General features: G+C 47.1%; 1 long non-coding RNA gene across 1 annotated transcript in view; it reads left to right on the forward strand.

Moving 5' to 3' along the window:
- Nucleotides 1-4,606: 4,606 nt before the first annotated feature.
- Nucleotides 4,607-25,160, forward strand: part of LOC118972934 (uncharacterized) — a 77,414-nt gene continuing 56,860 nt past the window's right edge. Inside the window, exons 1-2 of the long non-coding RNA XR_005062087.2 lie at nt 4,607-4,694; nt 22,808-23,005. This is a non-coding gene — a long non-coding RNA (uncharacterized lncRNA). The remainder of the gene's footprint in view (nt 4,695-22,807; nt 23,006-25,160) is intronic.

Genomic DNA, 25,160 nt, shown 5'->3' on the forward strand with positions numbered 1-25,160 from the left:
TTTGCTCACAGTGTCTGTGGAAAATTAAACCCGCAAGAAAATGAAATGACAGTGGCTCACATTTGACTAAGGTTTTTGGCTTACCAAGGACACTTTATGTAAGTGTCAGCTTATGGACCTCAGAAACTGGAAGATGAGTGGCAGAATTCCCCCTTCACAGACTAGGAGCCAGGAGCTTTGAGGGCTCCGGAAGTGCCCAAGATTATATACCTTGTGTGAGGCAGAGCAGTGCACACAGCCTGACTCCAAGGCCCCATTCTTACCCCTGTTACCCCCCTGCAGGCACTCTCTAAACCACAAATCACCTGCAAACGTTCATTGTTATGCAGCCCCCTCTCAAGGGCCAAGAGGTGTTGAGTTGCCTAGTAATAGATCCGTTTCCACTCATACAGAAAAGGAATTCCTGGGACAAGCCAGCAGCTTTTCTTAGATGACCCACCTCCTGTGAATCAAGTTGTGGGGGGTGGGGGGCCTACTGCAGGCTGGCTAACATGTTTGGGGAATATCACCCAGTGCCAGGGCCTGTGCTAAGTAAGCATTAGCATTTAATCTCCCAACAACCTGGAGACAGAACATTTATGTTTACAAAGGAAACCAAATTGTCATATAGCTGGCAGAGCCACGACTGGGCCATGGCACGTCTGACTTTGGGGCCCAAGCTTTTAGCCCTTCTATGATGCAATTTTGCCTTCAACCTGTATTTTACAGGGTAGCATGTGGAAAAAGCACAAAAGTACAAACATCCCACCTTCCAACAGGGGCCTTTAAAGTGGAGTGAGCACACCTCCCTAGTCTATGGTTAGTAAGCAGAATCTTAAATGGAGGCCACAGGGACTGATAAAACTGATTAGTTAACAAAAATTAAGCCAACTGACTAAGCTGAAGTAGGGTGCCTGTACTGGAGTGTGGTTGGTCTGAAACACATTTTGCATTAGAATTGAAATTGAAACAGCATTCCTTTTTTCGTAAGAAATTACATAATAGAGGGTATTTAAACTACCTGCCAGCTGGTGGAGAGGAGAGGGTAGAGGAGTGCAGGAGGACCCTGCAGAAGTCGGGCAGCCAGCTCACCCACAGCTATGGAACAGCGACACTGAGAAGGGACAGGACCCAGAAAACTAATAGCAAAACCCAAAGCAGTTCTGGACTCAAACACCTGTTGATTTTCATGCACTAAATATAGTGGAAGTTGGGTCATCTCATCCGTACATAAACACTACAGCTAGGCAAATACTTTATAAAAAGGATCGTTGCATTGGCCTGAGTAAGCAGGATGCTGGGAGAAGCAGCATTTGGGCCGCTGGGCCTGGCCTCTGGGCAGCCTCCTGCTCCTCAGCCACCCGCTGCTATTTCAGGCTCCCGTGCAAAACTGCCCTCTGTAGTCCTTCCTTCTTTTCTCTGAGGTGGAACTCCATGTACCTCATTGTTCTTGCACCTCGTGTCCCTTCCCCCAACATGAGGGATCTGTTTCCTTGGCCTTCACATGATCTGCATGGGGCAGGGGAAGAGCCCCCTCCCTCCAGACTGGCAGTGGAGGCAGCTTTTCCTCGGGCTTATTTTCCACCCTATTTCAGACACTCCTGAAAGGAAATTCATTCTTTCTTTGCCTTTTGAAGTTTGGCTGCTGGTGAATCAAGCCCAGCCCCTTTCTCAGGGAAGTCAAACCAGAGGCTTATCGCGCAATTCTCAGCTCTGTGCTTCCAGGGGTTGTGCTTCCAGCCTCTTGCCTGAACACCAGGTCGGTGCCCAGCAGGGTGCACGGGATCCCAGATGAGGAGCCCTAGAGAGGCTGAGGAGCCACCGGGCAGGGAGAAAAGCAGGAGCTTTGAAATGAGAGGCCGGCCCCAGCGTGCGCCTCCTCCTCCCTGCGTGGTCCCGCACGCTGCTCCAAGCCCAGCTGTCCTCGTCTGACACTGGGGCTGTTGTGAATTCGAGAACAAGGTATATGATATAAAACCCAAAGCCCAGTACCAGTACTCATAAGTGGCACCTATTCCTTGATATCATCTGCCCTCCAGGAGTGAAGAATCTGCTAAGAGAAACGAAGTGACATTTAAAGCACTAACGTGTGCCACAGATTCTTTTACTCTACTGCACATGAGGATGTAAATAGTAACACTAGCTGCAGGTCATTAAAACCTACAAGGCCAGTTAAGGGTATGACACTTTCATGACAGCTCTGCCAGGAAGTGGCTGTAGTCTCTCTCCTCATTCTACCCCCACTTAACAAAGAACAAAGGCTCAGAAGGGCTGAGCAACACGCTACAGCCCACATAGTGCTGGAGTGGTCAGCTGGCCTGGGCTGAGCAGCGTCACACCTGGAGCCGAGGTGGTGTGGACCATGCCCGGTGGCTGGGCTGGGCACCGGGGGTGCCAGCAGAGCACTGCCCTGCCTGCCCCATCATTGCCCACTGGCCCATGTGTTGCAATATCCTCATAATTCCACCAGACAACCAACTAGCCTCCTTGCCGAGGTGTTGCCATTCACACAGTTCCCCTCACCCCTGAGCTGGGGGTGGGCAGAGGACGAAAGATAACTGCTCTGGAAGATGACAGTGAACACAATACACAATGAAGTCATTTTATTCTTTTACTGAACAAACTTTCCTGTACCAGGAATTCAAACTACACACTGAAAAAGCCCAGAACCCTCCTGCTCCAGGGCGGCCGGCTGTTTTGTAAATGTGTGACCGCCGGTTTTGCTGAGATGGGCACATTTCTAATAATGGTGTTGAGACACAAAGACTACTGTGCGTGGAAGGGGCGTATCCTCTCTCCAAAGCTGCTGTTTCAGACGTCCCTCCACTGCCGGGGCCCCAGAGCCGGCCCACACATCCCTTGCCAGGGCCTGCTCCCTCTGCCCCATGCAATCATCTTCGGGGAAATGGCAAAAACAGGGCTTTGCCTGCCTGGGATCTCACACACTGACACTCCCCAGTGCGTTTGTACTTTCTCTGTTAGACAAGGCCTCCCCCCACCAAAGAAGAGGGTCAGTGATGTCTTGCAGGGTCGGCAGCCAGAACCTGTGGGAAAAAGCATGCAGGGGATGTTGCATAGCCATGGGGTCAGGCTGGGGGAGTTGCTGATCCAACCATCATGGAAACCAACTACGTAAGTAGCATACTGGGGCATTAGAAGGGTTTTCTAGCTCAAGAGTCAGTAATCTTTTTCTGTAAATGGCCAAATAGTCAATAATTTAGGCTTTATGGTCTGTGCAGCCTCTGTTACAGCTGTTCACCTCTGCTGTTACCATGAAAGCAACCACAGATGATATGTAAATAAATGGGCATGGCTGTGTCCCAATAAAACTTTATCTTATGAACACTGGAATTTAAATTTCATGTCATTTTCACATATCATGAAGTATTATTATTTTGATTTTTTATGACCCTTTAAAATGTAAAATCCATTCTTACTTGCCAGCTGTGTGAAAACGGGCAGAGGGACAGATTTGGCCCACTGCCCACAGATTGCCAGCCCCTGCCCTAGGTGAGAGTCAGCTTCACAGCAACACACTCTCCCTCTTTTTGGTATCTGACCCCCAGTCATGTCTTTCAACCAGGTGGGAGTGCCAGGCCTGGTGCCTGGGTATCGCTGGCCTTCGGCTCGCTCTCCCCACCCCCTCCATGTGGTCTGGTTGCCTGTTGCACCTGCTAGCATGAGGTCCTGTCATTGCAACTCTGAATTGGGCCTGGAGTTGCTAGCCATGTGGATGTCACCACCCTCTGGCCCGGGGTGGTCCTCTTGGCCTGCCTTCTACTATACCTCTCACCCAGATGGAGAAGCCCCTCTTGCTGTCAGTGAGTTGAAGGTTCCCAGAAAGGGACTCCCTCACTCAGTTCTTTATAGAGTCCCCCAATATTATAATTCCTACTAGGCAGGCTGGTTCTGCTCCTCACAACCCCTCCCAAAGAACTTGGGACAATTTGCTTGGGATTTGCAAGTTGCACCTCTCTGTATTGAGACAAATGTTCCTTGTTGACCATGAACCCTCAGGATCCCAAGGTGTTCCTCTAAGGCTAAAGCAAGCCCCTTGTTCTGGCATCCTGGGGGCTGACTCCCAGACTCCAGAGAACTTCACCAGTTCTCTCAGGGAGCCCTGGGCTGTTTAAAAGTGCAGTTGTTGGCTGCACCTGTCCAGGCTGGGTGGTCCAGCAGGATCTGACCCACCTGGCTCAGACATCCCGGCCCCAGGGGCTCAGTGTGAGCTTCTGTAGGAATGCAGGTTGGCAGAAGTTCAGAGCAACAATGGCCTGACATACCAAACACTCAAGAAGAATGGGGTTCCCAAATGAAAAACTGTTGCTGCTCCCCCTAATGAGTCTAGAAGGGGTTAGGGAGATTACCAACAAAAATCAGTGTCATTCTACAGGCCATTCAGGTGTTAGGGGACATGGTAGGGGGTCCTTAACAAGAAAGGCTCAACCCTGCCAAGAATATGTCAACAAGGTTCAAGACATGAAGAAAGTATCTGAAAGGGACTAGGCACTAAGAGGAACACAGAAGGGCTAGCCCCCTGCCTGGGGAAGGAGAGGGTGGAGCCGGAGTTGGTGTTGGGACAAGCATGTGCTGGGTTCCTCCTGCACGTCTGTCTTTTCCATTCAAGAAGAAGCAGGCAGTGAAAGTGAGCCCTGAGTGAGGGTGGAGGAGTCAGATGGACTTTGCAGTGCTGTTTCCCAACCCTGTGACCTTTGGTAAGTTATTTAACTTCTCTGTTTCCTCAGCTATAAAAATGGGGATGCTTTCCTGCTATGGTTGTAAGGATTAACTTAAAGGAGATAAAGCTAGTGAAGACCCTATTAGTAAATGATAGCTTGTGTGTGTATGTGTGTTATTTAAACAGAGTGATTCTTCAGCAACACAGTAGTCCTCATTTTGGTCCTCAGATTGACTGATTAAAATCACCTGGAATGCTAGATAAAATTCAGTTTCCTAGGATCCCACCCCAAGATTCTGATTCAATAGGTCTGGGGGGCGGGTGGCAGAGAATCAACCAGATAATTCTCACATGCCCACCACAGCCGTAAGGGTTACAGAGGTGATGTACTACAGGGGCAGTGCTGGTCGGCCCTTAGGAGCTAGAACTGGGATCCAGTCTCAGAAGATGACATCCCAGGAGATGGAAAACCCTTGGAGGTGAGATCACATGTCACAGATTCCAACAAGAAAGCCAGGCAACCCGAAACATCAGGCCAATAAGCTGATGGCTACCCTTAGCATCAGTTTGAGTCCTTAAAGAGTTGCTCACACAGATTCAACCAGAGAGTCCAATCTGCCTGTCCTTTTGTTAGACTGTTAGATCAGATGGTGGAAAGATGGCTTTGTTTTTGTGGTTTGTAGCTGACTATTGCTAATACATTGTATTTTTACTGCAGAGTTTGAAAACCTCATTGTGCTTGGGGAGGAACTGTGTACTGCGTAGTCATACAATCAAGGGGATTGTGGTTTGCCAAACAGAACTGAGTCCAAGAACTAAAGTCTGTTCAGAGGATGGTTCAGAAGAATCTTCCCGGGGGAGGGGTGGGTGACCCAGCAGCTCTGCCCACCCCCGTGGAGCCTTCTTTCCAGTGGCCCTGCCGCTTCCCCCAGCCCAGGAGGCCTCTCCTCCTTGGCTGCCTGCAGCCCAGGGTGCCACCAGACACCCTTGGGCCACTGGGGCTGGCTGAGACAAGCTGGATGTTTTAAAGGGAAATTTTTCTAAATTTTAAAAGAACAAAAGGCAAATAAATATAGAAAGGACAGAACTAAGAACATAAGATGATATACAGAGTATTGGCTCCTGATGCTTCCCGAGGTAGCCTGTCCTTTGGGCTCCAGTCCACGCCACCCCTGGCTGGCCAGCTCTGTGCCCCTATCCCTAGAGGCTGGCTCCACCATCCCAGCCTCCATGGGTGGGACCCCCAATCATTGTCACCACACTACCTCTGTGACCTCTTGACTCTTGACCTACTGACCCTTCCTGGGTTCGAATTGCAGAATCCCAGGGACAGATTCCCTGCTGCTCATTATCCGGGATCTTCCCTTTTGGTTTGACACTTGCTAAGAGAGTTCCCAGCAAAGACCTCGCTGCTCAGGTGAGACACATCCTGCCTCTTTCCTGCATGCCACTAGCTGGGGCATTCACGAACCCAGGGCAGATTACCTGTGGCAGGAGCAGTGTCCCTCGCAGCTCCAAACAGCCTGCATTTCCCCTCTCTTCCGTTTGAATAGATTGCTCCAGTCGAGTCCATCTGTTCTCAGAATCCTTCCATACCCTCCACCTTGGCCTCACATCACTTTTCAGGTCTGTGCCCCATCTTCCCCATCCCTACAGCCTCCCTGAGGCTTCCACAGTAGTGAGAAGAGAAGACAGGGCTGTGAAGCATGCACTATATCTGTCAGCCACCACTTTCCACTGGTCCAGAGGCACATGCGACAACAGGTGCCGGGACTGGCCTGGAGACCAGGAGACTGTGTCCTCTTCTGGTGCATGTGGTCTTGGCTCTTCTGGCAAGATTCAAAGACCGGAGAGAAGCAGTCTCTGCCCGTGAGGAACTTGTTGCCCCAGGACAGTGCTGTATAAGGCACACTGCTGTCACACTGCAGATGCATACTGAGCTAGAGGAGTACAATATTAGGATCTCCATAGAAGGGACTGGCTGGGGAAAGCTCCACAACGGAGGCATCTAGAGCTGGGCCTCGTAGCATGAGTCATTTGGCTCTGTGTGCCCTGAGGAATGGGGATGCAATGAAGCCATGGAGAGCTTCTGAGCAGGTGAGGGACACAATTAGATCTGAGTTTGAAAAGACCATTGCGGTCACTGTGGGAGGGCAGAGGTGAGATTGGGAACAGGGAGTCCCAAAAGGAGGCTGAGGCAATGGTTCGGACAACATGGTGAGAGGATGTAGACTTCAACTTGGGCACAGCACAATGACAGAGCCCTTTACACATGTGAGCATCATCAGAAATAATGTTATAGAATTCATTCTGCAGACTCATGGGCATGTGGCATGCTTGTTTATTTTAATTGGTCATTGTATTTTATCTCCTGGCATATGCTCATGCTTCTCCATTCTCCCCAGTTCAGCAACCTTCTTTACTTCACCCAAGCCATTCCCAAAGCTCTGACACCCTCTCAGCCCCACTTCAAATATAATCAGCCTCATAGTGAAAGGCAAAGAAAGGGTCTAACCCAGTATTTTTCAAGGCTGTGTCTTTGGAAATATGGGGAGGACAATTCTTGTTGAAGGACCGTCCCATGCTTTGCATTTAGCATCCTGGCCCTTGGGGAACGAGGTGGCTGTAGCATCCTCTAGGAATTATGACAACCAATGTCCCTTTAGGAGTGATACTTGATTGATTACCATCCGTGCCCCACACATGGGTCCTGTCTCCCAGGCAGCAGCTGTCTGCAGGTGTTTACCTAGTCTGCCAGCCCCTGAAATGGTATTGACCATCCCAAACCCTCAAATCAGGGTGGAGTAAGAGGACAGGGTGTCCACCCAGTCAACCTGTACGCAAGCCTGAGATGTCTTTATTCTACCCTCATATTTGGTTAAATAGAGCTGGACAGAAACCTCTGGGCTGGAAGTCATCTTCCTTTAGAATGCTGAGGCATTTCTTTTTCATTGAGTTTTAGCTTCTAGAAGTGCTGTTAAAAAGTCTGATGCCTTATCCTTGGGTGTGCGGCTTGTCCCATTACCTGCCTTCTTAGGGACTTCTTTTCACTTATGAGGTTCTGAAGTTCCACTGCTCTGGGTGTCTGTGTGTGTGTTTGTGTGTGTGTGTTAACTTTACATTCCCTGTGTTGAGTACTCCATGGGGTCATTTTAATCTGAATGTCATGTCCTTCAGTAATGGGAAAATACTTTAAATTTCTTTAAAAATGTTTTTCACCTTTTCTTTTTCTGGAGTTTGATTACTGAGATGTTGGACATCTTCCAGTATCAGGATTCCCTCTGGTTTTCTATCACATCTTTTTCTCTCTTTGAAAAACATATATACCTTTTTCCTAACATACTTTCTAAACTCTTCATTGAATTTTTAATTTTTACTATGCAGTACAAACCTTTCAGTCATACATATATCTGGAGGTAGAAACCTGGCTCATAGTAAAGTGTGTGGACTTCTGCTTAATCTCCACGTCCAGAATAGGGTCTCAGCCATCCTCTGAGCTCTCGTTGATACCCTCAAATCCAGAGTCCTTCCAATTCACCTTCAGCAGACAGTAAACTTCCTATCTTCTACCAATGTCCCATCTGCTGTTATTCTCATCCAGGGCATTTTTCATTCTACACACACATTGCAGTTGTCATCTCTAGAAGTTCAATTTGCGTCCTTTTATCTTCTGTTTCTTTAATTAATGTTTTCAATCTTTCCTCTGTTTTTCTGAAAATATGGAATAGGATGAATTACATTTTTGTACTTTCTGTAGGTTTTTTTAAATTGAGACTTTTTGAATAGTAGTTTTAAGTTTATAGAAAAATTAAGCCAAAGGCATAGAGACTTCCATATACCCCCTTTCCCTTCCCTGCCCTCTCCCACACATAGTTTCCTTATTATTAATTAACATCTTGCATTATTTGTTACAACTGATAAGTTATGTATTATTGATACATTATTATTCTTAAATAAAGTCCATAGTTTACATTAAGCTTCACTCTCCATGTAATACAGTCTATGGGTTTTGACAAATGTCTCACTGGATCATATGGTGAGAGTACGTTTAGTTTTGTAATAAACTGCTTGCTATACTGTCTTCCAGAGTGTTGTACCAGTTTGCATTCCCACCAGCAAAGAATGAAAGTCCCTTTTGTGCCACATCCTTGAAAGCATTGATACTATCGGTATTTAGGTTCTAGCCATTCTATCAGTGTAATAACTTCTAAAGTTCTTGTCTATCAAATTCTACCATCTATGTCATTCTCCACCTGATGTCCAATGAATGATAAGGCTGTGTACCCTGATGGGTGGGAATATAAACAATTCTTAGCTCTATGGAGCACTGGGGATTGTTCCTTCTGATCCTTTATGGTGGTTCTATCCTCAACCCTGCGTAGTTTCCTTACATGTAGGTACTGGTCAGTGCCAGCGGAAGACCTCGGGGACCCTCTGCACATGTCTGTAGCTCTTTCCTCTCTGGTGCTCTGCCTTGCACTCTCCCAGATTCCCAGATCCATCTCCCAAACTTATCTCTTCTTGGCTTTCTCTTTCCTGTCTTAGGAACCTGGAAACTCTCTCCAGCCAGTGAGCTGAGACAATCAGAGGACGTAATTCCTTTTTACCCGTCTCTCAGGAATCACTGCCTTCCATTGCCCCAAGTCCAATATCTTTCATATATTTTGTCTGGTTTAAGTTTTTCAAGCCAGAAGGGTAAGAATGGTCCCTTTTATTACATCTTAATTTGCTGGAAGTGGAAATCTGAAGATTTCTTTCAAATTGAACCAATTATTAATAAAAATAAATCTTTATTCCTGCAGTGTTCAGAATAGGTAGAATTCACAGTGGTGTGTCCATGATAGCAATAAAATCTATTGAGCACACCTCTTCTTCACCTGTGGTTGAGTTCAACTTTCAAGGAGCTATCCAGGAAACCCATGTCATCTACCCACCTCCTCCCTGAGAAGGGACCTGCAATGGGGGGAGCCAGTGAATCAGGAGTGGAGGCTGCACCTGATTTCAAGCGAAGGCCAGAAGGCCAGGCTCTGTCTTCAGAAAGCCTAGCCGTGGGGTCGGGTGGGGAGCAATGAGGTTACTAGGGAAAGACATAATATCAATGCTGGTTTTCTGATTGAAAAGCTTAATCTGTTTGTCATTCAATCTCTTGCAGACACCGTAGGAGGTAGTACTAATTAGGAACTCTATTTTGGCAATTTAGAGAAGATCAAACTAACCGAATGACTCCCTGGTCCTCTGTCTCTTATCTCTGGTGGCCTTATGGTGCCATAGCTCTGGGTTACCCTGCAGCTCAGGCAGTGGGAGTCCCTGAGCTGGTTTGTTTCTCATATACCCAAAGATTAGCCTTTCAACACAGCATTTCAAAAATTTTACCTTCTTCATAGAATTTTTCTAAAATTCGTTGCATACTTTCCTGCCTCAGCAAGAGTGATAAAAATGACAAATATCATCATCATCATCATCATCATCATCATCATCATCATAACTCCATTTAATGAGTTGGCAGTTTTACATACTTTACATGTATTAATTAATTTAATTCTCACAAAGATCCTGTGAGGTATGCGCAAGTATTATCACCATTTTGTAGATGAGGAAACATGCACCAGGAGATTAAGTATTTCTCCAAGGCAAAAAGATCACTGAGCATAATTTTTCCTGTTCTTGGTAACTCAGAGATTCACTAGGACCATCAAACATCAGACTTTAGCCACAAGTGTAAGATACACAGATGAAAGGTCCTGGACGTATCAGAACTGACTTGGGGCTTCCCAAAGGTAGCTTCCTTAGGGACTCATTGAGGATCCTGGTCGGCAGCATTTGCTCTACATGGGAGCCTACAGAGAAAAAAGCCATGGAGGTGCCCCTGGAAAATGAAGGTGGGGGTACGTTGAGGATAGGGGAGTGTGAGGCGCTGGAAACTATGTGGGTGGGGAAGCATGTCACCAAGTGGCAGAGGATAATGAAGGTGCAGGTGGCGGCCACAGTGGGCTTTGGGGAGCAGGAAGCTGCATGATTACTGGTGACACTTCAGGGGATCATAGGGGGCCATTCAGACTGGGCTCCCCTGTAGCTGACTGGGCGATTCAGACAGCTACCAAACCCCTTGGTGTATTATTTTCCTCATCGATAAAATGGGAAAAATACTCAAAGTTCAGGTAGGATTGGCTTGGATTAACCCAGATACGTACATAAAGCGATTAGCAGAATGTCTGGAATGTAGTAAGACCTCAGTAAATGGTCTTAGCTGTTTTTAATAATGAAGTTCTGGAGTGAGGCCCAGAGGAACGGTTGCCTTTGGTTACATAACACATCCTGTGCATGACTTTGAATTTAGTCTCAGAGCCACAATAGGCAAGTTTCTCTGGAGGGAGCTTGTGCCCTGAGTGGCGAGTGGCTGGATTGGTGCCCATTCCCAGTTCCCACCCTCCTGGGAAGCCCTTCTGAGCAGAGCCCCATCCATTCTGGCTTCCTGGGCCTCTCCCCACTGTCCCTTGGCTCAGGGCAGTCACATGACTGACCCTCGTGGTGCCCAGCTCACTCCAGCAGGGACCAGGCAGCCTGTACTGTGAAGGGCTCCTGTGTCAGCAGCCCAGGGTCTAGAAGGTGGCCTGAAGCAAGTTGTCTAGTGAATAGTCTGTAGAAGGAAATATTTTTTAAAAAAACAGAAGTATTTTAGTATTTACTTAAGAGAGAATTGATCAGGGATTTTCTGCATTTTTTTCTTTTAGTATCAAAAGCCATTCTTTGACTGAAATCCCTTGTGGTCACCCAATATGTAAAACAGCTCAAGCAGTGCAGCTGTGCTGCACCCAGGGGGTGCCTAGGAGAGCCTCAGGAAGTCCTTAGCCCACCTCCACAGAGCCCCAAGGGCCATACTTGAGACCCTATAAAATAAGAGGAAGATATAAACTAAGTTACCATTCTAAGAAGCAGAACCTCCTAATAAGCATGTCCCATTGTCCCTCATGGGCATAGCACCTCTTATCCCATAGCTTTAAAGTCCAGTTCTCAGAAATTACATGCTCTATCTGTAAATGCCCACTGATTCTGGACCAGTGAACCCAAATAGGTGAGCTTTTATTAAAAAGAAATTTTTGAATCAACGAAGTCAGAAGATTTATTATACTTCACCTTTTCTGTTTGGTTAACTATCATCCAGTTTAACCAGTAAAAACCTTACCGGTCCCTCAGAAGTGCTCCCAGAGGTTTATACCGCCTCCCTCCTCATCCCCAAGAGCGCTGCCAGCCTGACCTTCAGGATACTTTCCCCCTTTCCCTTGTACTGTTATCTCCTGTGTATGTCCCTCCAAGTGCTGTAATTTAGTTTCCCTGGTTTTGAAGTTGCTAGAAATGAATTCATAATTTCATTCTTTTCAAACTTGCTTCTTTCCTTCTGCAGGATATTTGTAAGATTCAGCTGTGTTGTTGAGTGGAATATTTTTATTTGCAGGATTTTGAATATGTCGTTTCCTTGGGCAAGCCACTGAACTTTTTTTGAACCTCAGTTGCCTCACCAGAAATTATGGTTCAGTAATGGTTCCAGAGCCTGCTGCACATTCTTATCTTATTGGAGAAGAGATAAGATAAATGAAGCATAGGGGTCATAAGCCACCAGTGGGGATGGAAGAAAAGAGAAGTAAACAAATTTCTGTGAGGAACAATTACTTTTCCAATGAATAGAACAATAAACGTATCTTTGGGAGCAATGCGATTTCAAAAAGAGATTTTTCCGTAAAGCTGGAAATTGTTGTTAAAATTCTCAAAGTGGTTTTCTCATGTCAGTAAGTCAGTGGGACCCTTAGTAACAGGGCCTAAGTGGGTATCTCTGATGGAGAGTAACACCTCAGTCTTCTATTACATTCCTTTTTGTTATTAAGGTGCCATATAAAAACCGAGAAAATTACACATAGAAATGATGAATGTAATTGGTTGGCTCTTTATCAGTCACTTGAATTTTGTAGAACAGAATTTTGCTGTAGTGACCCCTAAATTTTACTTACCATCTTCTTTGTACCCCGCTCTGAGTGCCCCAACCATTGCTGTTCAGCCCTGCCCCAACACCTATCATCATTACACCCTGGCCCACAGTTCCACTGGCTTGACAGTCAGTCCTGGACCAACTTCTAGTTGTCACTGACCTTTGCTGGATTTGGTGGGAAAGCATCATGAATACATAGAATACTCACACTGCCCACAGACCACATCCTGAGGTCCAGTAACCTCCCTGGTAACCGCCTGACCCCTCCCAAGGTTAATCTCCCTGAGATCAAATATGATTTTGCCATGTATAGATTATAATATAATTCCCCAGTGGTTCTTTCCCTGCGTTTGGAGAATATTTTGTGTAGGCAGAGGCTGGGGACACTGTACACTGCTTTAACCTAGACTTGTTTTATTGAAGCCACATGGACATGATGAATTAAAACTTTTTTCTAGAACAGCATTGCCCAATAGACCTCTCTGCAATGATGGATATGTTCTGTATCAGCTCTGTTTGATACGGTTGCCACTTAGCACGGTAGCCACTTAGCGACTGTGATTAAGGAGCTGCATTTTTAGTGTAATTCTTTTAATTTAAATAGCCACGCATGGCTAGAAGTTCTGTTATTGGACAATGCAGTCCTAGCACATGCCTTTATTTTAAAGCTCTTCTAGGTGCATATTGAGCTTTCATGTCTTCAGTGCAAAACAGACAAAACAAAAGCTTCTCGATCTGCACTATCATTTGTCTCATCTCTGCTTCCTCAGCTCCCACTTTCTTCTGCAGTCTGGCCTTGGCCCCACCAATGTGCAGAAATTGCAGAGATAAGGCCAAACATGCTCTCAGAATGGCTAAATCCCTGGTACCTGACATAAGGTTATTTCTCTTTTCTCTCTTAACCCTTTAGCTTCATTCTTTCATGCAATATGTTTTGACTGGGTGTCTGTTATATGCAAAGATTTCAGATGATAACGAAAAAAGCACACTGTCCCAGTTCCCACATCCCACATTACAGCCAGTGGGGCTCATTTTATAAACCAGTGACATTCAAAGTAATGGGACCACAAGCCAGAAGTATGTTTTACCTTGAAACCTGACATGCATCCATGCATGCAGATATATTCATAACAAAAGTTTCAGGGGAAGATCTTTACCTAAAGTTTATGCACAGCCCATTAAGATTTTTGATATTATTTTTAAATGCTGGTGGAAACTTGGTTCTATTTTATGACCCACCCACAGTTTGAAACCCTGCCCTAGACGCCAGGCTCCCCAGGCCCTGTTGTTTCTGCTGACCATCTCATGTTGCCTGCCTGCCCAGAGTGCTCTCACCCCAGCACATGGCTCCAGCTCCTACCCATGGCTGTTGCTCCTCCCTTAGAGCCCTCTCTCCCCACAGACTCCCATAGATCCCATTCTGAGGTCTAACAGCCTCCCAGACATCCCTGGCCTGTCCCGGACTTACCCCTCACCCACTAGTTCTGAATCTCATCTCCCTACTTACCCTAGGAGAGACCCAGAGGTGTCCTCAATGCATTCCCCCTCGTCATACTGCATCACACAGAGTCTCTCAGAGAGATCCCTCTCTGCCATCTCACTGCCATTGCTTCAGCCTGGACCCTCCTCACTTCTGCTACAGATAATGTAGCTCAGGTGTCTCCTGTATCATCTCTGCCCCATAGCACTTGGAGCAATAATGAAAACTTCTCTGTCTTCACTGTCCAATATGGTAGCCACAAACCAGGTGTGGCTTTTGAGCAGTTAAAAATACAGTTAGAGTGACTGAGGAATTTTAAAACCTAAATTTTAATTTGAGTTTAAATAGCTCTATGTGGCCAGTGACCAATGTAAGGAACAGCTCAGCCCTAAATGATCTCCCTGTTGCAAGTGCACCTCCTCGCAGTCTCTGAAACAAGACACAATCAAGCAGCCCCCATTGTCTAGGCTCATGAATGACAGAAAATGAAATATGAAAGCCATAGAAATATGTTAACAACACCATTAATTATTAGGTAGTAGCACAGATCCACTCAATTTCTCAGACAGAATTTTTCACAAATTAACAAAAAAAAAAGGAGGAAGAGGGCACCTTGTCAGGCAGCCACTCTCTGTGTTAGTTGATAATTAAATATTAACTGGGCATTACCCCTGTGCTAGGCATTAATGATATAAAGATAAATGACATATTCTCTCAAGGAGCTCCAATTCCAATGAGAAAGAAAGAGACAGTGAGCAAATGGTTATAATTCAGTACAGCAAGGGCTAAAATGGATGTTTATACAACCTGCCTAAGAAGCCAGGAGAAAGGGTGGTTAATTGGGCCTTGAGCAGAAAGCAATGCAGAGGGGGTGGCATTTGTATGCTGGTTTGAAGGATGAAGAAAAGTCTGTCAGACAGAGAAGGCAGGCTATTTAAGTCCAGGACATTATTCTACAGTTTGAAGGGCCTCCCAAAGTCCAGCTCGTGCTCCAGGGAGTGGAACCAGGAACCACTTCCTGAGGGGAGAAGTACTGAAGAATGGTCTTGTCTTAATATTATCACTATGTACAAAGGCATGAGGTATGTGTATTGCTGGTGTGTTTGGAGAAGAACTAGCTGTCCATTATGGGTAGAGGGGATTAGTGTGGAATCATGGGGTAGGAGGCACCTGCAGATGAAGCTTGAATAGGGCCTTACAGTGCAGGTGGCAGAATCTGGCTGCACCTTGGCCCCCAGGGCACTCAGCTTCAAAGGACCTCAGGGCTAGGGGTGTCAAGCCTCTCAGTGGATGTACTTGGTACTTCTCTGAGAGCTCAGGACTGTGAATGGACATGTGAACCAGCGGCAACAGGGCAGTACGGATGCCACATAGGCCGGTTCCCAGTGGAAGTTGGCCCCGGAAGAGCTGTGTGGCCTCAGAGCTGGGCGCAGAGGGGCTGCTCTGTAGGCCGACATCCCTGGTGGGATGGGTAGCTGCCAGGCCCAGGTGTACCCTGCTTAGGCAGCTCAGCCAGGGCTCTGGGGTGGAGCTGCCCCACCAAGATACACACACACACACACACACACACACACACACACTCAGCATACCAGAGTTCTGAGGAACCTGGTGAAAAATCGGGCGCCTCTTCCACTATGTATGTTGAAAAAGCCAATCTGGGGCTTTTCTGCTCTTCCTTATGCTGCCAATTCACCTCCCCCCCAACCCCGGCACCTCTCTGATCTCAGGTTAAGAACTTGGCTGCTTTTTTGTAGACTCTGCATCCAAAATTCTCCTACTAGAAGTGAGAGCTGGATGGAAAGAGAATACAGTTCTTCTGACTCTATTAAGGGCCCCACAGGTGTTCTAAATATAATCCAGGTGTCATCTGGCCTCTCCCTCCTTTGAGATCTAAAGATTACATCGATAAGTTTGCTCCAGGCCCTCCCTCACTCTCCTTTAGAAAGTCCCAAGCCCTTCCTAAGATTTCTCCAAGATTACCATTGTGGTCACCTTTGACTCTAAACTCCTGATTCCACTGGATTTCTGCAGTTTCTGGATTACCCTGAATCTCTGTACTGTTCTTGTTCTGTGCCCAATGTGCCAGAGCCCAAATTCATCCTCTTACACAATTCCACAAACACCCCAAATCATATACAAGGCACACTGCTCACTGTAGACTTGACTGGAAATTTACAAGAGCAGGGATTTGTATCCCAGCAGATATATATCCAGAGAATATCCAGGATACCCAGTTAAATTTGAATTTCAGGTAAGCAATTTTTTTCATTGTTTGTTCCCAGTGTTTTTCCTAAATCTAGCAACTTTAGTAGCAATGCCAACAACTTCAGATTGAACATTAGACATTTCATTCTTGGTCTTCCCCCCGCTGGGGATTTATCATGGTCTGCTCGCCTCTGTGGTCCCCAGCTCCCACCATCTTGCCAGCAACCTGCTCTCTCCACTGTTCCCCACCCCCACCATTAGCTCTACTGCAGGTTACCTTGCCTATCTAAAATCATCCTGGCTGTGAGTACAATAAAAGGGTCTTTCATTCACCCAGATCTGTTCTCCTGTGAAGATTGTTCTCCCCACTTACATAAGTATTATACGGCAGCATTCTTAATGCGAGCCCTCATGGTGACAGTAGGACTTATCTACTCACAATGGTTGCAGATCTGCTTCACTGGCTGTGGTGTTCCTGATGGAGGAGATGTACTTGGCTGAACTGTTCATGAATCCAACACACATTTATTAAATTTCTATGACTTCATAGACCCTGAGTACAAAATGATAGATGAGACATGAGTCACTGAGTGGTGATTGAGACCTAAGTGCAGGCAATTAGAGGACTTTGGAGTTGGTGGAAGGTGGAAGGATACTTAGTGAGCCATGAAATCCTACTTCAGGGGGTCAGTCTCCATAAATGGAGTGGGTATCATCTTAGGCAGTGCAGGATGAATAAAAGGGAATTCACAGGCCAAGAAAAGGGGGCAGATATTCTAAGCAGAGAAAATACAGGCTCAGGGAATGCTAGAAAAGTTGGTATGGGGGAAGATGTGCAGAAGAGGCCAATAAAATGGGATGTTTCAGCAGGTTTTGGGCACCTCTGTTTGTTGTACTTTCCTTTTTACAACAAAAGGAGCTCACTTCTATTGGTTCAAACAGGAGAAGAGGCTATAAATGTATTCATGTCCTATTCCCATATAATAAATTAATAGAAACTTAACACCTTAAAAAAACATATTATAACAACATATTATTATCTCACAGTTTCTGAGGGCCAGGAATCAGAGCACGGCTCGGCTGGGTCCTTTGCTTCAGGGTGTCTTACCAGGCTGCAGTGAGGGATTTGGATAGGGCTGGGGTCTCATCTGAGGCTCACCTGGGGAAAAATCCACGTCCAAGCTCACCTATGTGGTTGCTGGCTAAATTCAGTTCCTTGCAGGTTGTTGAACTGAGGGCCTCAGCAACTCACTATCTATCAAAAGGAGGTCACCCTCAGTTCCTTGGATATGGAGCCCTCCATGACTGCCATTTGTTTCACAGAGGATGCAAGCCAAAAAAGGCAACAGAAAGATGTTCTAACAAAAAGGGAGTTACAAATTTATGTTATCTAATCATGGAAATGACATAACATCACCTTTGTAGTGTTCTATTGTTTAGGAGCAAGTCGTAGGTCCTGCCCACATTTAAGAGAGAGGATTAAACAAGGGCATGCATACTAGGAGGTGGGGGCCACTGGGAACTATCGTAGAATCTGTCTATCACATTAAGCAATGGTAAGTTGTGTGTATCTGTGGTGGGGCGTCAGTAGGCAGTGACCATTCCCTTTGCTGAGGGAAGCAACATATTGGGTGAGAGAGGGGACAGGAAGCCCTCCCCAGGAGGAATTTGTGCGTACTCATGCACTGTAGCTCACTCAGGTCAGGGAGGGCTGCGCTTCCCTTACCCACCCCTGCCCTGGGAAGACATCCTATCTCTGGAAAGAAGCCTGATGCGTGTGAGCTAGGCTGAAGCTTGCTCTAATAACAGAACATTACGGTTTCACCACTGGGGCTATGTATATCCTGCCAGTGAGACTGTTGAGGACACAAATCAGGATAGTGGCCACAAGGATGGGAAAAAAAGACTGGAACAGGATTTAGAAAGTAATGACTTATGGCTGATTTGATGTTGGAATAATGGTGTCAGAACGGGGAAGATAAATTTCTATAGCAGGAAATTGGGTAGATAGTGGTGTCCTTAACCAATAGAGGAAATAAGGGTAGAAGGTTTGGAGACTTTGATCATGCTGATTTTGAGAAGATGATGCTTGTAATTGCCAGTATGTTTTCAGAACTCAAGGCCAGGATGAGTGCTAGTGATGAGCAACTGGGTATCAGAGTGAGGAGGTGGTAACTGGAGCCGCCTCTGTGTACTCAGAGCACCCAAGAGAAAAAAGTTGGCCTAGGACAGAGTCTTTGGGGAGCATCCATGCAGAGAGCTAGCAAAGGAGGAAACACCAGGGAAGGCTGAGAAGGAACAGCCAGAAAGGCAGGCAGAGAACCAAGAGGCCTATCCTCACTATGTTCCTCCCATACCCTTGAAAGTGCAAAGCTCTTTCAACTCCCATCCAAACGGGGTTTCCCCTGCTTGGGACACTCTTCCCGCCCACCATTGTCTGGCTGTGTCCTCATCTACTCTTCAGCTGAGTGATGGCATAAGTGTCACTTACTGAAGTCTTCTCAGACTCCTTGACCTAATTTTGGCTCCCTGATTGTCCTCTCCAGGCCCCCACACAGCTCTGGACACATAATGGGGACCTGATGAATGTTTGCTCCTGAGTAAGTGAGAAATGAATATCAACTGGCTGTGTGCTCTTGAACTGGTCACCTGACCTCTCTGGGCTTCAGAGCCTCCTCATCTGTAGCATGGAAGGAGGACTATAGGTCTCTAAGATCTCTTTCAGCTCTGGCAATCTTTGATTCTTTCACTCTAGTGTCTGTCCATATTCACTGCAAGGATTTGCTGGAATGTGCATGTGGAAGGACTTGGGGAAGTCAGGGGGACAGGAAGGAGGCTGGGGGCCATGGCAGAGGAGTGGGACATCCACTCAGCCCAGAGGACTATAGGCACCACTTGTGACCTGACGGGCAGGAGCTGGAGGCAGGGGGTGGACAGTCAGAATCCAAACCTTGGCTTTGGACTTTTACTAATGCTTGGGTTTCAATTCAGGGAGTGGTCTTCTCACACCATTGTTAGACCAGTAGTCAATCTACTTCTGGAAAATAAATATTAGCCACGTGAACACAGACACAGCGTGCACACAAGCCACATACACATACAGACATGGACCAAATGCACATTTGCAATCACAAAGACAAACATGAGTGCACACAGGGATCTACCAACAAGCACAGCCGGAGGGTCCTTCCCCATCTCCCTGGGCCCAGGAGGACAGCACCGTCCTCTGAGTCCTGAGGGCCTACAGACACCAGGGGTGTACACTTGGGCCCTGAGGATTGGGTGCTTCCGCTCAGGCCCAAAACAGAGCTCAGGAAGGGAGAACAGCTTCTCCGAGTCTCCAGGTGTGCAGCTATTTGCAGCACCACAGCCCAGGGGGCTGAAGAAACTGAGGTCTGTCCCCAGAACCAGGGTGGTGCACAGGTGCAGCTTTCAAGAGACCTGGAAAACAGTGGCATGTGGAGGTGGCTGGGGCACGTCGCTTACAAAACAGGCTCACCCATGATCTCACTTAACCCTCACAGTGGCTCTGCTCCGCATGGGAGGTATTTGTAGGTGGTGAAACCGAGACTCATACATCTAAAGTGACTTGCCCCCAGGAGTGCAACTGCAAGTGGCAGATGTGGGACTCAGACATGGTCTCTCCAGCAGGTGCTCTCTTCCTCACCCCTACCAGCTCTGCCTCTTGCCTCTAGCACTTGGCTCCTGCCTCTGGGGACCCCAATATCAAGCTGCTGATACATGCCTCCCTCAAACACAGCCTGCTGGAGCCCTGACCTGTGTTGAGAGGAGCTGGTAGAATGGTGAGTTTTCTAGAAACTCATGAAAGTGCATCCTTCCAGAAGGGCTGACGCAGAAGCTCCAGCTGCAGGCCCTGGTCTAGTGCTCTTCTCAGAAGGGGCAGAGGTCTCTGGAGGAAAGCAAACGTGAGTCAGAAGACAAACAGGTCACATCTGGCTGCTGGGCATTGAAATGATTGTGTGGTGACTAATTCTCGAAAGCTGACAAGCTAAAATCTTTTTGAAATGTAATGCCCTGTTGACAGTTTCATCAGCCCAAATTCACGTCTTCTGCTCCCTCTTTCATGCTCACACACACACTCACACTCACACACTTGCCACGGTGCTGGGGCTGCAGAGAGGACTTTCATAGCCTAAAGGACCTTACAGCTCACTGAGCCCAGTGTTTCCAAAAGTGCCTTGATGTCAAGAACCACCTGAGGTGCTTGTTAAAAATAACAGATTCTAACCAGGATCCCCATCCCAGCCACTGGAGCCAGAATCTCTGAGGGTGGGCACATGGGGGCTGAATGTTTTATGAGGTTTTTGAGAAATTTTTATCATCAGAAAGTTTGGCAAGACTCATTTAGACCAACCCCTTCATTTTTATAAGTCAAGTTTTAATGACCTAGAGAGGCCCCTTAAGCTGCCCTGAGTCACACAGCAAGTTAGCTGGCAAGCACATGAATTCTCAGTGCCAGTTCCTGGTGCAGGAGCAGGGATGGAAGGGTTACCAAGTACCTACCATGGACTGGTGGGGGTCGGGGGGAGGTCTGAGTTCCACTAAGTTTAGCACTAACAGCAAAGAGGTGCCAGATTCTGTGCTGGGCACTGCTTGTGTCATTTAATCCTAAAAGCTATGCCTTGCTGGCCACCATTGTCTTCCTTCTGTAGGAACTGAGGAAGCTGGCATGTAGGTTGTGTGCTTTCCGGGGCCCCAAGTCAGGATTTGAACCTGGATCCAGGAGAAACCAGCTTGCAAACTATACTGCATTAGCTCCGAGAGGCACTTTGCCTGTCTTAGTTCATCTGATTCATTGGTGATCTAGGTAGTTTCTCTTTTAAAGATGAAGAAGCCAAAGCTCAGGGTAGTGAGGTAACCTGCTGAAGACTGCGTGGCAGCAAACTGCAGAGGCTGATCCAGCCTGGGTCTGTCTTACAACAAAGGCCACGCACCCTTTGGGCACCAAAGGGGGTTTCCGAGGCTCCTTTTGGGGCCCAGACCACTTCTTCTGGCCTCTGTAATGGCACAGCCCCCGCCACACCTTCACCCTGCCAGCGGCCTGGGTCCAGGCCCCTCTCCCACCCTCAGTGCCTGTTCCTGCGCTTCTGCTTTCCCTGAGTCCTTTTCTGATCCTCATCTGCTCTGTCATTCTAAAGCCGGGCTCCGCGCACTTTCAGTAAAGGGCTAGACAAAGCTGCTGTCACTTCTGCCCACCGAGTGTGGAAGGATTCACAGACATGTGAATGGATGAGTGTGTCTCAATTAAACTTTACTTTATGGGCTGCCGTTCGGCCCTGCCTGTTCTGCAAGATTGCCGGGGCTGCCTATTTGAGCAGGTTTTCATTTGCTATTGCTCTGTGTGGAAGAGAAAATGTGTCTGCGTGGGCAGGTGCATGTTTGAGAGGAGCACCCACCCCTACCCCATGCCATTGGGCCATTAGGAACTAGGAATCCCCTGCCTGAACTGTGAGGAGAGTGCCTAGTCGTCAAGGATGGTTTGTTCACTCGCTCATTAATTCATTCACTTGCTGAATGTTTTTTGAACACCTGTCATGTGGTAGACATTGTGCCGACCTCGTGGAGACAGGCAGAGGAGTCGCCACCCTCACAGAATACACAGCCCACCTGGGGCTCCCAAAGGGATGATTTAGGTAGGTGTGGAAAGCAGGGATGCAACTTAAGTTGGGGGCCAGGGAAGGCTTCCAGGAAGAGGCAATGTTTAAGCAGTGACCTGAAGTTTGCCCAGGAACTATCCAATTGATGGCAGGGGCAAGGCAGGGCGTAATCCGCATGAAAAGAAATACCAAGTGACGCTTTTTAAAAGATCATTTGTCTAGCATATGCACACTGCTGAATTGACCTTCTTGGGGGTGTGATTCTTTCAGACAACACGAACATTTGGTTTTCCCATGGACAGATGGACCTGGATGTTTGTAGATTCTGTTCCATGATCTAAATGGCCCAGCTCCTGTACTGGGAGAAGGGGAGGCTATAACAGATGTTTTGTGTAAATTTGTGAATTGACGCAGATGTGGACAAAACCATGCAACATTTCCATTTGTTTCTTTATCTGAGCTGTGTCTTTCACATCATTCCAAAAAAATCCAGATCACTGACTCTGGTAGATAGAACGTTATTTTTAAGGCAAATGCTTAAAATGTGACATTGTAATGTAATCTTTATTTGAAACACAAAATGACTTACTGCCTTTAAAAAAACTTGAAAATCTTACCTAGTAATTCCTTGTTCCCAGGGCTTAAAAGACTCGTTAGCTTTTTTTAAAGGAAAATACAAGAAATGCCAACTATATATGCAACTTAAACTAATATTTGATTCAAATGTTAATTTTCTTTTTACTTTTTAATCTGCTTCCCAGAACTTGTGTAGTCCTGGGAGTGTCTGTGCTATTGATTCAGCTCTGAGCACAAGAGCTGTTGGACTTTATTTATCACTTTATGTGGATAACCTCTTTCCCCAACAGGACTCTCAGTGTTGCATACCAGGAGCCATGTGCCCCAGGCAGGGGCTTACTGCCTGTTTGGAAATGATGACAAAGATGATAAAGAGCATTTTGGTGACAGCACAGCACAAATGAAGATAATGCATTGCCTGCCTCCTCCTGCACCCTTGCTCTAGGCTCCCTGCTGGTGATGCAAGATCCCCTGGAAGGATATTCCTGGTAGGTGTTCCCCAGGGCTTCTGGCTCTTCATTGCCCCTGAGCCCTGAAAAGTACACCCCAGGAATGGAAGGGCCTGCTGAGGGCTTCATGTTCCCACCCCAGAACAGTCTCTGGGGAAGGTGAGCCTTACCGGTGAGAAGTAAGTCCTGGAGTAGCTTGGCGTGGGGTTTTCAGACAGCTTCACAGCCTGTAGCCTTCAGGAAGGTCCCTGACACTAGGTCATTCCTCCAGTGAGGACAAGAGAGGTGGGCTGGGGCCTGCTGCTGTGGGGAGGGGGAGAGGCCTGGCCCGCAGTCTAGAATGACAGGGACATGGGGCAGGGGACCCAGTGTTCTGATTTGAAGAAGAGGGGAGCTTGCCTTGAAGGAGCTGAGTCCTGGCATGTGGGGAGGGAGACCTCAGGCTAGAACTTCAGTGTTGACTGTGGTTCTGTGGGCATGATTGGGGTTTTCTGGTTTCCGGAGCTGAAAAACATCTTGTTCTCAACACTATGCAACAGGTGGCCTGCCCATGAGGCAGGAAGGGGCCACCGTCCTGCCAGGTGTTTGTTTTTCCCCCTGGTGCAGGTTTCCAGAACTCAGGAGCTTTCCGTTCATACGTTATTTACTGAACTTAGTACAGCAGCCCAGCCAGGGCACAAACCCACTATCAGAATGGCAATAGGTTGCATTCTCAGTGCCAGTTCTGCTCCCATGTGTTGGCTGCCTGCATGGCTTTAAGATAGTCCTTAGGCCTCCTCTGGTCCTGCAGGAAAGAGGCTGTGATCAATTATGGCCATTTTCCATGGGTGTGGCCCCACAGAGGCAGTGTTGTAGGCACTCAGTAAGTGTCCATTGATTAAATTTAATCCACCCAGAACTTCTTTCCTCTTGAGTGCCCTGTAGAATCCACACTTCCTTTGATGGGTCAGCAAAGGACAACTACTTCTTGAGCTATCCCAGGATCTCTTGTTGGTCAGGGCAGGGAGCAAGGGGTAAATGCCTTCATTCATCAGCTGCTTGCTGAATTTCTACTGCGGGCTGAGCCCCGTGCTGAGGGTTGAGGATGTGTGGTGTGGGCCGGAGCTGGGGGCACAGTTGCATCCCCTTTCTCTGTGGAGTTAGAGGGCCAACGAGATGCCCCCCTGCTCAGGAGAGTCAGACAAGTCCACCACAGGTCCAAAGCATGCTTCCTGGGTGGCTGAGGGGTTGGATGAGGAAATCCTCAGTCAGAGGCCTTCTTGTTCAGCACTTCACGCAAACACTTAGCCCAGGCTGCTCTTGACTGGCGGCTCTTCTTCTGTCCCCTGCGCTGCAGGCCTCTTGGTTCCCTCCAGCAGCTTAGATTGGGCCAGTAAGCTCTTCTCTTCATGCTGTGTACACTGCTGGAAGACAAAGCACTTTCTAAAATTAAGCTAGTTGCCTCTGGGTCCTGCTAAACTCTGGTTGTTCCAGAAAGAGCAGATAAAAAATGCAGAAGGTCTTCTGGCTGGAAATCTACCAGCTTGTCTCCTCTCTCTTCACCCAACCCCTCCCTAAACCCATTGGGCATGTCTGGTTTTCCTGGCCCCCAACACATGCAATCTGTAGATAAGAATTTTCAGAGCACTTGACTAGCAAGAGTTTAGTTACTAGTCATTTGGTTAAATCATGATATATGTTTCCTTATGACTGGTTCCTTAAAAACTCAGAATATGCTACTTCATGTATGTTTAAATGGTTAAATAAATGGTTTGAAACCACAGAAAAAATTAATATTGAAAGTCACATAGGGCCTTGAAAACTATCATATAAATAAGAGCAGGAGCTGTTGTTTCCTATGCTTTGAAAAATGAAATAAATTGTTTACCTGTCAAAATATGCTTGCCCGATCTGTTCAGACATATAGACAGCCTTGTGTGCGTAAAAGATCAACATCGCACATGCTGATGAGCATGCCGGTGCCTGAGTGGACACACTCATATACAAGCACACAATCTCAGGCACACAGCCTCGCCTGCTGTTTCAGTTTCTGATTGTCTGCCATGGTTGATTTGTAAAGATTTGAATATCCCACAACATGTGGCTTGGAACAACTGTTAGTTACTACTTATCATTAACATATGTTCATTTTCCCAGACTTCCTCCCATTACACCAGGCAAATGTCATGAACACACTCAGTTACAAGCTCAGTCT

This window comes from Manis javanica, chromosome 4 (genome assembly GCF_040802235.1).
Source record: "Manis javanica isolate MJ-LG chromosome 4, MJ_LKY, whole genome shotgun sequence".
NCBI classification, from domain to species: Eukaryota; Metazoa; Chordata; class Mammalia; order Pholidota; family Manidae; genus Manis; species Manis javanica.